The sequence below is a fragment of the Carassius gibelio genome, chromosome A4 (genome assembly GCF_023724105.1).
Source record: "Carassius gibelio isolate Cgi1373 ecotype wild population from Czech Republic chromosome A4, carGib1.2-hapl.c, whole genome shotgun sequence".
Taxonomy (NCBI): domain Eukaryota; kingdom Metazoa; phylum Chordata; class Actinopteri; order Cypriniformes; family Cyprinidae; genus Carassius; species Carassius gibelio.
This window is the reverse complement of record NC_068374.1, coordinates 12,478,306-12,493,848: the sequence shown is the minus strand read 5'-3', so window position 1 is coordinate 12,493,848 and position 15,543 is coordinate 12,478,306. Positions and strand designations below refer to the sequence as shown.

At 37.2% G+C, this 15,543-nt stretch overlaps 1 long non-coding RNA gene across 1 annotated transcript; it reads right to left on the bottom strand.

The window, feature by feature from the left end:
• Window positions 1-10,658: 10,658 nt before the first annotated feature.
• LOC127970165 (uncharacterized) lies at window positions 10,659-11,852 on the bottom strand. The gene is made up of 3 exons (XR_008156541.1): window positions 11,714-11,852; window positions 11,405-11,495; window positions 10,659-11,304 (listed from the first exon to the last, which is right to left on the bottom strand). It is a non-coding gene; the product is annotated as an uncharacterized LOC127970165 (long non-coding RNA).
• Between the last annotated feature and the right edge of the window lie 3,691 nt (window positions 11,853-15,543).

The window sequence follows — 15,543 nt, the reverse complement described above, 5'->3', positions numbered from 1 at the left end:
AACACTCTGGATGAGCTTAAGGCCGCTATCGAAGCATCCTGGACCTCCATAACACCTCAGCAGTGTCACAGGCTGATTGCCTCCATGCCACGCTGCATTGAAGCAGTAATTTCTGCAAAAGGATTCCCGACCAAGTATTGAGTGCATAACTGAACATAATTATTTTAAGGTTGACTTTTTTTGTATTAAAAACGCTTTTCTTTTATTGGTCGGATGAAATATGCTAATTTTTTTAGATAGGAATTTTGGGTTTTCATGAGCTGTATGCCAAAATCATCAGTATTAAAACAATAAAAGACCTGAAATATTTCAGTTGGTGTGCAATGAATCTAAAATATATGAAAGTTAAATTTTTATCATTACATTATGGAAAATAATGAACTTTATCACAATATGCTAATTTTTTGAGAAGGACCTGTATTTCTAATACAGGAATGACAAATTAGCATGTTACTTTTTACACAAGAAAATTCTTCAATAAATAAATTAATTAATTAATATGCCGCGAGTTTAACCCCCCCAATCGTAGACCCAAATTTACTCCCTTAGTTTAAAGATGCATTATTGTGCACCTATAGCACTCCTCGCTTTAATAAAAATAACGTCACAGGAAAATTGTTCATTGTTAATGAAATTGTGCAATTATGTTGTTTGTAAGATTATGCAATTTCAGTGTTAATCTATTTTAGTGTGAGTGGAATATTTAATGTAAATGTGTATATTGACATGAAAACAGAGTTTAAAGTCATTGTTAACTTCATTAATTTTCTCACTCCATGTCCGTATAAATCCTGATATGTGCGTAAAAAAATCACGTACGCAATTTCTATGCCTATTTTATGCATACGCAACGTTTATAAATGAGACCCCAGATGATGTAGAGTTTGTACAAGTAGTTATGAGAATTTCAATTCTGATTGGAGAAATGCACCAAAAGTGACTGAGAAAAACTGTAATTAAATGTGCTATTTGAGTTCATATTGTTTCATACTGAGGTAATTATACTGTGTTCTTTCTGAATGAGAACAGGGTTAAACCTGTGCAGAATGAGGGCTTTATTTCTTGTTCTTCTTTTTTTTTGTAGAGTGTTGCAAAAAACATGGGAGAAAAAAACCTTTAAATTTATTTTTAAGAAATTGTGTTTGTTTCAAGAAGTTAATTAATGGTTTGAAATATTGGGCCAAATGAATCAGTTATTGTGTGTTAGTGATTGAGAAAAACTGTAACCATTCAGACTTGAATTTCTCCAATGGTGGGAAAAATCCCTTATTCTAGAATTTGAGATGGGGAGTATGAATAAATGCAATTAGTTTCTGTATTGCATTATAAATAAGTAATAGTTCCATAATAATTACAATAACAGATTCAGTGACAAAGAAAAAGATAAGAAAAATATTAACTATGAACAGCTTATCAATTTGCTATCAGAAAAGTGATTAATAAAGATATAAAGTGCATATTATAAACAACTACAATAATATAAACACTACTACTAAAACTAACGTAACGTTTTTTACCTGGTGAGGATCAAAGTTTAGTTCATGGTGTTTCTGGTTGTGTTTATAGATGGATGGAAGTGCCATCAATCCAGTCTTTACTTCATTTCCTCTGAGATGAAGAACTGGAATGAGAGCAGAAGATACTGTAGAGAGAGAGGAACAGATCTGATCATCATCAACAACAGAGAGGAACAAGTGAGAGAGAGAGAGAGAGAGAGAGTGTGTGTGTGTGTGTGTGTGTGTGTGTGTGTGTGTGTGGGAGTGAGTAAATGTGTGATCGTGGTGTTTAGTTTTTAAATGAAAGTTTATGTGCTGAAATGTGTCTTTGTTTATTTTATAAATCATGTTATTGTTTCTCTTCTCAGGATTTTGTGAAGAATATTTCTGGTAGTTCTGGTCATTTCTGGATTGGTTTGACTGATGTTGAAGTGGAGGGCAGATGGAAATGGGTTGATGGCAGCACACTGACCTATAGGTGAGAAATGACTGAACTGAACTGATTATTATCTAATAAATGATTGTCTCTGTCAGTATAATATCACACAGAAAGCAGCTCTGAAGATCTAATGCTGGTCTGTTGAAGCAGGTTCTGGGCGTCCAAACAGCCAAACGGAAATGAAAAAGATAAAGATGAAGACTGTGCTCTAAATTATCCACCAGGATGGGCTGATTATCCATGTGATTATATGTCTAAATGGATCTGTGAGAAGAGTGTTCTTAAATGAAACATTATGAATATCGATTTGTTATGATCCAGTCTATTCTGTTTTTCTTGTCCGTCTTTGGATTTATCTAGCATTGATTTATGTTTATCTTTTCTATTTGAATAAATGTTTGTGACTGCACTTGTTACAAGGTCTGTTTAACATCAAGTCTTGTGTTTAGTCATTTTGCCAGATTTAATTTGAATGGCACTTTAATTAGATTATTCGGTAAAAAAAAAAAAAAAAAAAAAAGATTTCAACTTTCATGTTAAACTATTTAAAATCACTTTTCTTTTGAATGTTCAGGCAAACATTGTGACATCTTAAGATCAAACCTAAAATCTGAATGTGAGAAACAACGTTTCTACAGACTGAAAAAATAAATCTGCAATACACTGATAAAAATAGAAATCTTCATACAAACAGCATTGTTCCAAAATGATCATGATTTTAGTTTTATCATTCAGGACATCAGTAAAGTTTATTTTGAACTGTGACTATTTCTAATTTCTTGCAGCTTTTTGTAACAACTCCAGTAAGACAATAAACCTACTTGACGATGATTTACTTGTTTTCAATAATTAACTGGCTTATTTACTAAAAAATGAATATAAATGGAAAATTCACATAAATAAAATAAATAAAAACAACAACATTCTCAAGCACATTCTAAGATAAATAAACATGAGTGAATAATTAAGACTATATAAAACAATTACATACCTCAAGTAAAGGAAAATTGTTTTATATAAAATATTTTATAGGTCTGTTGATTGTCAGCTATATGCTAGTGATAACAAAATTTGCTCACACAAAACAAGCCCAGATTTTACCCCCAAATGACTGACAGTTCCTTTAAAATCCAGCCTCCTAAAAGTCAGTGAATAATCGACTGAAGGAAGCATAATGTCTTTACACAATGATTGTGGGTTTTTATTTTTCAAGTTTATTAATGGTCATTGTGTTTTTTTGAGGAAATGTATTATTAGTTTAGGAAGGAAAAGAGTTATTGTGTTATAATGCATGCATTCAAACTTCCTTTATCACGTAAAATATTGTTGGAGATGAAAAGCAGAACTCAGTCCGCTCTGAAAGAGATGATGTGTGTGAAAATACTGATGTTATCACTGGACAAACTGGAATTCAGTCTGAACCCACAGGAACTGAGATTAATCATGAATACATTCAACCACACAAACATTACAGCACAGATTTGATCATTAATGATGTTTTATTAACAAAGTTCGGGAGAAGAACGTGCAGATGATTAACACAGGTGGAGAGCACTCAGCAATCAATGGTAAGAGGTTTATATACAGCAGTCTCACCACAATTCATTTGACAGTCTCGCAGCATCCCCCCAACACCCCTTCTCCACACTTCCTAGTCCTAAACCACTTACATAGGGGTTCGGGCCGAAATACGCATTAAACTTTATCCTCTCAACTGTATGTAAGTGTGAACTCGTGAAATGACTCAAAAGCACAAGCATTTGGTCAGTTTTCAGTTGAAAAAAAACCCTGTTGGATTTAATAAACATTTTTTTACGATTGCTTACACTGTAAAATTAAAAATAACACACAGCTAGTGAAGGCTTACACTTAAAGAGAAAACCAAATCCCAGATCTGCTCAACTATAAGCACATTCTCAGCCTCACAGTTTTGCAAAACACTACACACACTCCTCTACATTAGACTGAAATCTAAGATAATGTCACTTCTTTGCCATTTCAAGACACTGCTTTCCAAAATGCTACATGAACCTATTGATCAAACATCAGGAGTGCAGACACTGAGGTTCTTATCTGTAAACGCAACAATCAAGGTGTAACCACTATAAAAAGATAACGTTCCAGCGAGTAACCATTTATTTCGGAGTTACAGGTGATTTGGTTGAGGGGAGTGGTTGCACACCTGAAGGTAATCATGGCACTGTATAAAAGACAGGGACAGAGATAGTGTGTGAGTTTGCAGAGCTTGAGCTGTCTTTGCTTACTCCGTACCTTGGGGTTACTCAGGAGCACCGATGGGCAGTAACGCGTTACTGTAATCACATTACTTTTTTCAAGTAACGAGTAAAGTAAGGGATTTCAATTGCAAAAACAGTAATTAGATTCGTGTAGTGACGTGAGTCATGAGTGACAATGACATATGAGCGCCGTGCCGTCAGTCAGTCAGTGTAGTGTTGAACAAGAAGAGACAACATGGAGCACGGAAGAGAGCAAGATTACTTTGAGTTTAATTCTGTTAAAGGTGACAAAAACAACAGCGTCCCGCTGTACACTCGGCCTTGGAAGAAAACTTTTATCTACAGTGAGAAATGCACTCTGAGATGTAGACTTTGTTTCAACCACTACTGACATCTGGACGGTGAATAACAAAAGTTTTATGGGTGTAACAGTTGGATTTATTCCACTTTACAGTGCTACAAGGACGCCCAAGCATGTAAGATAATTAAAGGCAGGCACACCTATGATGTAATTGGAGCAGAGATTGAAGAAATCCATTCATCATATGGACTGCATGGCAAAGTTGTTACCACTATAACTGATAGTGCATATAATTTTGCCAAAGCATTCAGTGTCAGCCCTGTAATTTGGAGTCTGAATCTGAAAATGAAGAAGAAGGTGATGATGAGGAACCGACTTTCACAGATGTCATAGAAGCTTTTTCTACCGCATCTGATGATAGACAGTTTAGCCTAGAGCTAAAGATCTTTGCCCGAACCCGACGGGCTTAATTTATATAATCTTACGCGGGCTCGGGCTTGTGTTCCGGTTTGCAAGGTAAACGAGCGGTCATGTGATGTGTTGCGATCAGAGCGAGAAAGATGCGAAAATGAATGCTGAGCAGGTGTAACGGAGGCTTGCCTCTGTTGATTACGTTTTGGTTGCACCAGCAACTAAAGCAAACTCTGAGGTGTGGAAAAGTTTTGACCATGTTTATAATGAGAATAATGAGTGAATAATGACGCACCATCAGTGAGCGCAGGAACGCGCTGAAGACATCTACAGTGGATTCAACCATTTTCCTCCACAAAAACATGTAGGCTTCTATCTCTGTGAGTAAAGGTTTTTCAAATGATAACTAAATATTCACTGAGTCTTAAATGCATAATGTGGACAGAGTATTTACGCTAATGTTGGCATTATTTTTATTAAATATCATCTGCTAGTGGTGAAGCAAATCCGGCGGAGCCTTTATCTTAATTTCTTTATTGCCAAATAAACATCTTAATTGAAAATTTATCTTAATTCTATTTGCTAAAAAAAGACTCGTTTTTATTGGTGCGTTGATCTATTTATAGGCTAAATGAGCCTATGCCTATTTAGAATGCTGAGATGTTACGATGTCACAGAGGACTTATTTTATTTCTTTATTCCAACTTCCAAGTGGTCTAGTGTAAGTTAGTTATGAATAAATTGTTAAACCATGTATAAATGACTCATTCTTGACAAAAGGCAAAAGACCTGTGTGCGTGCAGACATTTGAATAATATCGTGCTGTAAACTGGTTCGGGCTTTTAAAAAACTGTCAAACAAAATGTTCCTGTCGGGCCTAATTTTTTTTATGGCCCGATTACAGCTCTAGTTTAGCCTCCCTCCACACTACAGATATGCATCACACACAATTAACTTAATTTCAACAAGCAATGTTGACAAACATCTAAATTCCTGTGCAGACACCAAGGCTGTATATAGGAGTAGTATTGCAAAATGCTCTGCTCTTTGGACTAAAGCAAGTCGATCAACATCAGCCTCTGTAACAGGTGGAAGTCAGCCTCAGGAAACTAATGGTACCCACATCCACAAGGTGGAATTCCCTGTATGAGGCCATTTCCAGAATCATCACAATTCTGATGAATGCGCTGAATACCTTGTGTGTAAAATTGGGAATCAAGTGCCTCAATGAAAGGGAGAACCTATTCTTACAAGAGTACTGCACCGTGATGAAGCCCCTGACCGTAGCACTAGAGATCTTATTGGGGATGAGTGCACCAATAGGGCTTTACTACCAACACTTACAAGCCTGATGTCAAAAACACTTGACCTGAAAGATAACCTCTCTAGAATGACAGCCAGCCTTCCAGATGTTATTGTAAAGGTAAGAATATTATTTGATGATTGATTTGGATGGATTTGTTGAATTTATTATACAATTCATGGTGGGCAGATCTTATACTTTGTTTGTTTTAAGCAGTGAGTACAATTATAAAATGACAGAACATAATAAAATATCAATTATTCATCCCCTGTTCAATATCATGAATATTTATCATAATTAATCATGAATATTAATCTTAACATCAATTGAAGAATGAAATAAAGAGGTGAAAACAGCCTCAACCAAAATAAATCTCATTCAGTATTGATAGCACACGAGATGGTTTAGGTCAGTAGAGCCCACAAAAAAGTTAAAATAGCCAATTAGTATAGTAAAATTAATATTCTTTGTTATCATATTGTATTTTACAGGTGATCAAGATTAGTTTTGATGCTGTACTGGATAGTTAATAAGGACTTCTTGCAGCAGCCACTTGTCCCAAGTTCAAACTTCGATGGCTGAAAGATGAGCGTAAGAGAGAGCATTTGAAGGTGCCTCTGACAACAGAGTGTCGTAAAACTAAAGACTATTTAAGATCACGGTATGAGCTTGAAATTCTGAATCAGTTCCCAAACCTCAAAAAGATGTACATGAAATACAACATTCCAACTCCATCCAGTGCACCAGTGGAATGGATGTTCAGTTTAGGTGAATTGGTGCTTTCCCCGAAAAGACTATGTGATAGGAGGTTTGAGAAGCTTCTGCTGATGCGATATCAGCACTGTTTCACTCCGAAAGAAAATAAAGAAACATAGGGCCTTATCAATGTAGCCATAAAATGAGACCGGACTAACAGCCTAAATGTGGCATGCAACAACATTATCTGTTTTGGTAAACTCATTTTTACTCCCCTCTGCACTTTACAATTACAAGACATAAATGTTAATAATTTGGAGTACAGTCAGGAAAAACTTTCGTTTTAAAACAAAGCGACTTACAGTGCATTCAGGGTATCCATTTTTACCTATCATTTGTGGCCGGGGAATCGAACCCACAATGCTTGTTAGCTCAATGCTCTACCACTTGAGATACAGGAACATTTTAATTATTTTATTGCTGTATTTTATTTACATCTATTCGAATGATGGATTTTACAAAAATATTTTTACTTTATATGCTGGAATATGCAGAAATATAAGTTAACAGAAGAAGAACTTTATTTCATTCAAATATGGTGGAATGTGCAGAAAATAGGTTTAAATGTTCAACAACTTTAAGTCTGAGACTGTTGCATTGAATTAAATTTTTGTTTAAGTTTTAAAAAAGAGAATGTTTTATTTGATTCAATTTTAGATGATGGAATATGCAGAAAGAATTGTAACATGACATAAACAGGAATGACGTGACCCCACTTTTTGACTTCTTTCTCAATTTAGTCCCTTGTCAGGCAGGCAGATGTAAATGAACTCTTCTATTCAAGATATATGTCTGATATCCCCCCTGACAATGTAAAGCGCTTTGAGTGCCTAGAAAAGTGCTATATATCTGTAAGTTATTATTATTATCATAGTATTTCATTTATCAGGTAAGAATGAATCATGCCATTTAACATAATGAGAATCCAAATAAGAATTCAATTCAGTTCCAATTCAGATAAATACATAATATCAATTGCTCAAAGATGAATCTAAGAAGCAGAGAAACACAGCAGAATGTGAGAGGTCTAGTGCAGAGCTCCAGAGACTCACACACTTTTCTGCTTTGTCACTTCACTTATACACCCATAAGAGGGGATGTTGTAATATTGTAATTCAAAGTTTTCTTAAGTATCTTTTAACAATTTTTTTATTTGCTTGTGCACAGACAGGGTCTTCAGTAAGTTAAATTGGCTGTATAAAAACAATAGTAAATGGGGGAAAAAACGTTAAGTTAACAAGTCACATTGTAAGAGTGGTATCCCTGGACGCTGTGGTTTTGCCAAGACATGTTCCTGGATCAACATTAATGTTCAAAAATAAAGACTTAACTAAATCCCTACCTCTAAACCTAACACCACTTATAATGTATTCCTAATATCAGTGTGAAATGATCGCTGAACAAGAACGAACAAGAGTGAAGAAGCACCTAACCCTGATCGTAAGCCTAAAACAGATATTTCTCTATTATGATTGGGTAATTGGAATGTTGTGTTGTACTTGATGAAATCACACTCACCTGGTCTCCCTACAGTGGTTCAGGCTGTAGGATTGCCGAAGGACTAAACAAACATTAGCATAATGGTATAATACTCTATAATTGGAATAGTTTAATGACGGTATTTCATTATGGTTACACTTTAATTTGTTACAAAATAGATAAAGGATGGTAAAACACAAACAGTTAAATGTACACAGTGTGTATGTAAAATGTTACCTGAGATGAAGAGAGAGATTGAAGGAGAGAGACTAGAGCCCCAAAAAGAGAGCCCCAGCAAAGAGAGTGACAATCTTATTTTATCCCTTCCTTGACCATGTGACTAAAAAACAAATGTGAGACAGTTAAACTGACCAATCAGCAGATTACAGCTTCACGATTAGCAGACCCCCCATGTATACACATGCTGGCCTACAAGCCTTGACCACAATAGTTGTGTTTCCACTGTCAGGACAAAGCCGGTGTGCTAGTGCATGCCAGGGCCAGTCGTGTTTCCACTGTCATTTCTGGGGCTTGATCATGCCTCGTCTAGGCTTCCTCGTGGCCATCGGACAGGCATTTTTGGCCCACCAAAATACCTTGGACCAAATGGGCCACGTGGGTCTAGAGGAGTGGTCATGAACAAAGGTGTTTATCTGAGTTAGAGATGGTCAGCACCGCTGTTCATTTCCCATGTTTTCATATGAAGCTACCAGACATTTTAAAGGGGGGGGGGGGGGGGGGGGTGAAATGCTTGTTTTCACTCAATATCCTGTTAATCTTGAGTACCTATAGAGTAGTACTGCATCCTTCATAACTCCAAAAAGTCTTCAGTTTTCTAACAAGGAGGCTAAATGGTTACAGCCACTAGCGTCTGTTGCTAGTGCGTCTCTTGAGATCGGGGAAGTTTACCTGCACAGCACTACTCGCTGGCCTCCGTTACACTTACCGGTTTTGGAAAATGACTAAGTTCCACTTTATGTCGTCTTTTTTTTTTTTTAAGCTGTACATGTGGAAAGTGCAGTTTGATGACAACATCGCATGTTGTTTACTTGATGTGCTTACGCACCGATAGCTAAGTTAATAACACAGAGATATTTGAAGCAGTTTTACTCACCGGTTCCAACACACGATCGTGACCCTTTTGCATTGGGACTGCATTATCCTTAAGAAATAAACGATGTGCAAATCCGTCGTCAAACTGGGCCTTGTTTGTAAAACAAGCATCTTCAAAATGCAGGGAACAAACACAAACACTTGCACAACTCCGTTGATGCTCTGTAAATATAAACTCCATCCACTGGTCCCTTAATGCTGTTTCTCTTTTGGTAATCTGTGCAGGGTTGTCTTGCCCTGGCAACCAAAAACACACTTCTTTTGTGACATTTCGCTCTCGCTCTGGTCAGTGAATGTCTGTGCTGCTCAGCCTCGCTATACGGGAGCGCACGCTCTTCCGGCAGACGCGCCCTTAGGACCCATATAAGGAAATTCTGCTCCATCTAACGTCACAGAGAGCCATACTCGAAAAAAACTTTCAGAAACTTGTGACAAACCGAAACTTTGTTCCAAAAATACTCCTTCAAACGTACAACTTAATTTTTGAAACTTTGTCCATGTTTAGCATGGGAATCCCACTCTTTAACAGTGTAAAAAACTCTGTATGCATGAAATAGCATTTCACCCCCCCCCCCCCCCCCCCATTTTACCAACCTCGAAGACAACAGTTTGCAACATAATTGCTGCCAAGACCGGCAACATGTCAAAGATCAGGAAGCACTTGACCCTGCGCAGAATAAACATAAGAGTAGAAAGTTGCTCCATCTTCGACTGAAAAAAAGAGCAAGCCAAAGCAGTCATCTTCTCAGAGCCTCCTTCAACATACCCAACACATGAATCCTCCTCCAAAACTACTGATGAAGATAGCAGCGCTATGATTGGGACTGACAGGTAAGGTTAATGTTTAGCAAACAAATAAACAAAATCTGCTGACTTGTAGTGGTACATGCTTGTGTTCTATTTGAGTTAACGTGTCTTTCTGTGCGTGGTGACTACGTAACAATAGATACTTTTTGAAAGCTTAACCAGTCTTTAAAGAGAAGTTGCATCTTCTCAGTAGGTAGAAATCACAATAGATCAACTTAAGAGAAAAACTCCTCTATGATTTTCAAAGGACTTTTAAAAAAAAAATTAACATAGTAAAACATCTCCACAAATGAAAATTCTCTTTGATAACCACACACACACACACACACACATCTCTTTCGCACTCTAGGGCTTCCTGGATGTGAGAACAAGGTGGAATAGCATGTTCCTCTTGGTGGAGCAGTTCCTTGCCATCCAGGCCGCCTCCATGGACCCTTGGCTTCAGAAAGCAATGGAGAAGGACAGGTAAAGAATTTTGTGATTCGCTTAAACCATTTTCAGCATTTTCAGTCTGAACCATTGTTCTTATAAAACTATAGCCCAGCTAATGAAACTGATGATATTTTTCAGACTGCAGAGAGATTCTGATGAGGACTTCAGAAAAGCAGAACAGTCTGTCAAAGTTACAAAGATACTTTACACTTAAACCCTCTGCGTCTCTGCTGAAAGGAGCCCAACCTTGGGTCAGATTCTGATCTTGAATAAACTCCAGCACCACTTCACAGTTAATGATGAGGACTCCTCCTTCACAAAGACCATCAAGGACACTATCGAGAAGATACCAGTTCTGTAGCAGGTCAGTGTAAACCTATTGTGTTCTCGCTTGTTTTCATTAGGATTATTCAGGCACTCACGTTGTTATTGTCTTGCAGGATGAGAATATCAGGCAGTTCTTGGAGGAGCACACAGCCCTGGATCCCAGATTCAAGATCACAAGAGGCAGAGATGAAATGTGGACCAGACTGGAGGAGATGAACAAAAGGACCTCAGAACAAGTATTAAATGTTATTGGGGATCTTCTACCTCTCTTGAATAGTAGATCAATATATATGAGCCTCATACTCTATTGAATACAGACTCAGGGTGAACAGATAGAGAGCAGGTGACCATGAAGACAGCTCATCTGATGAAGACGGTAATGGCAGTAACAACACTGAAAATGAAATGGGGGAAAAAATCAGATAAATACATATGTTATCAGAACCAAACATTTCTTAATCATCAGTAGAGTTCTATATTTTATAGGCAACACAAGTGTACCAGTAACAAATTTATGAAAACTTGATCCCTACATTGTAAGTTGTTCTTATCTTAATTTTAACACCTTTAGTAATATTATGAAAAAACGGGTGATCAAACAGGTAATCTTACTGTTTAAGAGGCATCTCTATCATTCCCTCCATATAGTATGTTAGTGCTGCATTGACAAGATCCGGACGTTCTTCAAGGGTTGAAACCTTGCTTTCAACATGGCTGTGTGTGCCTCCGTAATGGTTTCTGCCATTTGGATCTAAAAGATTGTGACAGAAGAGGTTTTATTAGAAGAAAAATTTTGTTGCTGGCAATGTGAACTGTTATTCTTGTGCCCAAAATAAATACATAAATGCAGATGTAGTACAATACATGACTATGATGAACATTCAAAAGTGTAAAAAATTTGGGGCATTTTTTACTTAGTTTTAGCATACCATCATGACAGCAACATTTGGTATAAATATTAGTCACTGTTGACTGAAAGTACATGCTAGTGTAGTCAACCAATAATGTATTTCATTATTATTGTAGATATTTACAAAAAAAAATGTCCTTTAGATGTACAAATTAGAATTTTAACATGGCAGAAGATTTTAAATAAATGTTTGATATGTCCATATATACAAATCATCCATCTATATCTACTCAACAGACCAACAACAAACCCCCCCCCCCCCCAATTTAAAAAAAAAGAAAATAGCATACTACAAAGAGATGATTTTGCCCGATTAGGGTGTTAATTACATTACAGATTCAACTTTTTAGATCTTAAATACCAAAAACAGTCTAACTGAGAGCTGTGAATACAGCCTTTAGGTCAACACTGTCCCACCCCTGATATTATCGTCCTTATATGTTCCTCTGGTTAAGCCTACACAATTAGAATGAACAAATATATATATATTAATCTGTCTTGCAACTAGGGGGTTGTACATTTTGTGTAAACACATTATGAACACATATTGCATTTAAATTAACAATTTGATTAGTAATGATGATCATACCTAATGAATGACGACAGGCGCAACATGACACTGTCATTATTTTTAAGCCAGCAAGAGGGCTAATAAATTTAAAATGTAAACATAGGTGCTTGCAAAAATGACCTACATGGTTATTTTTGGGAGGACAGCCTCCAATAATCACACGAACAGGAATTTGCCAGCACAGAGTGAGTGTAAGGAGTACACTGAACATATTATAAAGACAAACGTTGCAAGTGTGGTGAATAAGCATATTTGAAAGCTGTCTGACAGCTCATGTTACAATGAGGATTGAAGTAATGTCAGTTTTAATTTCTGCAGTGCTATCAGGAATGGATAGCACTTATTTGATTGCATCAAATAAGCAATCAGTTTTTTTCTTTTTTTGAATGTAAAAAAAAAATAGTTTTTATAACCTCCCAGTTCCACACAAAACTACAAATACGACATCAAGTTGTTTGTATGGATTGAGCTACACTGTGCGACATTGTGCTCATCAAAGCACAATGTAGCACCCTGGACCTTAAATACATTTAAACAGTTGGCAATGGGTCCTAGAAAGGTCTGGCTGCAGACATGCACTCTCAGACACATGCATGCGCACGGTTTTAAATACACGCACACAGGCCAGTGAACTTGATACACAGGATTTAATGGTCGCACAGATAGGCTATTATTGTAAGTATATTTATTTAATTCGTATAATATTAAGTTTAAGTAAAAGTGTTGTTTTAGATAAATGTTTTTGAAAACTATAAAAAAAATTATCTGATGTATCCTCCACACACAGGACTTTCGACGTTATGCACATGTTTTAAAATGAAGTAACGTAACGTTAGAGGATTTAACGACTGCTTATGCCACGTTTCCACCGAAATTACCCGGAACATTTGTCCCAGGAACTTTTTTTCCCAGGAACTTTTTTCCCCCCACCCCTGCATTTCCACCACAGTGTAAAGTACCAGTAAGGTTAGACAAAAAGACTGGTGACGTAGGTCTGCGCGCGTTTCTCAATACTATAGAACGCTGATTTTGAACATGCATCCTCGTTAGTTCATACTTTGCGCATTCGACTTGGGAGTGTGAAGTCCACGACGACACAAATCCGGTAAATCTGCAAACAGCAGCGTACTTGATAAGTTCAGTCAGCTCACCTTGGCTACTGCTATTTTCCTCACTATACACTTACAATAAAACGTAATAGGATATCAAATACCACAGCTGCAGAAACGTACTTAGTTCAGGGATATGTGTATATACTGTCACTGGCCTCACTGTTTTAATGGATCCAGTTATCCAGCCGCTAAACACTTCCACAATAAACTCCACGAAGGTGCAATTTATGAAGTTTAATCATGAAAAGTGTGAAACTACAAAAAGAAAAATACACAAACATGAATTTCACAAAAATAGATAAATCATTAAATAAATGAGCATTCACAAACACACAAGGCAAAGAACCAACAACAATACAGTTGAATCAACAGGATAGATTAATACTTTGCAAGCTTGAGTAGAAAAAGATAACAAACATTCTGAATTAAATGCTACATTGCATAGCACAAGAAAAACTCAATGCTCACTTAAAAAAATCAAACAGTCACTTACAGATATTGCATTTCAAAAGGCTTTGATAAACGAGATGAAGATGGATGTCTGCAACCACATGGAGTACCTTGCACAACTAAACCACTGAAGGAATATGGCCTACTTCCTCTTTAAAACAGGAAACCATTGGAAAACCCCAAAATAAGTATCAAAATAAAAGTCCTTGTTGAAACCGAAGTTTAAAGTCCAGCACACTCCCCGCCTGGGGTATGTCAAGACCTCACTTTAATTTTTTTTGTACTCCAATATCTTAGGAGGAGTAAAGCAGAACCACTTCTGATATAGGGCGAACAAAGTTTTTCTGCATGCCTTCTCTGATAAATTTCAGCTCCACTTTCCTCACAAGACCATCTTTACTAGGTAGTGTTTTTGCAATGACAGCCATAGGCCACTGATTTCTCTCTGCTTGGCTATCCTTCATCAACACAATGTCTCCTTCCTTGAGACAAGGCTTCTTGTCTTGCCACTTCTGCCTACTCTGTAGAGTGGTAAGATACTCACGACGCCATCTTGTCCAAAATGTTTCTGCAAGGTTTTGAACTCTTTTCCACTCAGCCTTGAAAAGATCATTATCTGTAAATTCGCCAAGAGGTGGAGGGATCGAACAGGTTTTCTGGGTCAACAGAATAGCAGGAGTGAGTATTAAAGGAACTTCAGGATCTGAAGATACTGGCACGAGAGGGCGTGCATTAATGATGGCAGAAACTTCTGCCATAAGGGTTACAAGAACGTTGTGTGTGAGATACAGGGATTTTCTTTCAAGCAACATACAGTCAAGAATACGTCGGGCTATACCCACCATCCTTTCCCAAGCACCTCCCATATGTGACGCATGGGGAGGATTGAATATCCATGTACAAGCATGTTGTTGTAGATACTTCTGAAGATCAGAGCCTGAAGTTTCCTTCTTCATCTTGAGCTCCTGTACTGCTCCAATAAAGTTTGTGCCACAATCAGAGCGTATCTGCTTAGCAGGTCCCCTTATTGCAAAAAAACGTCTCAAAGCATTAATGAATCCGCTTGAGCTCAATGTCTCTACAACTTCAATGTGCACTGCTCTTGTGCACATACAAGAGAAAATGACTGCCCATCTTTTGGAATTGGAGCAGCCTCCTCTTGTGCGGCGAGAAACAACCTGCCATGGTCCAAATACATCGACTCCTACATATGTGAAAGGTGGAGCCACTTGAAGTCTTTCTGCGGGCAAATCTGCCATCTGTTGGAGCTCTGTAGGACGACGAAGCTTTCTACATGTCACACACTTGTTAAGTAGACTTCCAATGCATCTTTTGGCACTCATCAGCCAATACCCTGCTGCTCGTATTGTTCCCTCAGTAAAATGCCTTCCTTGATGCT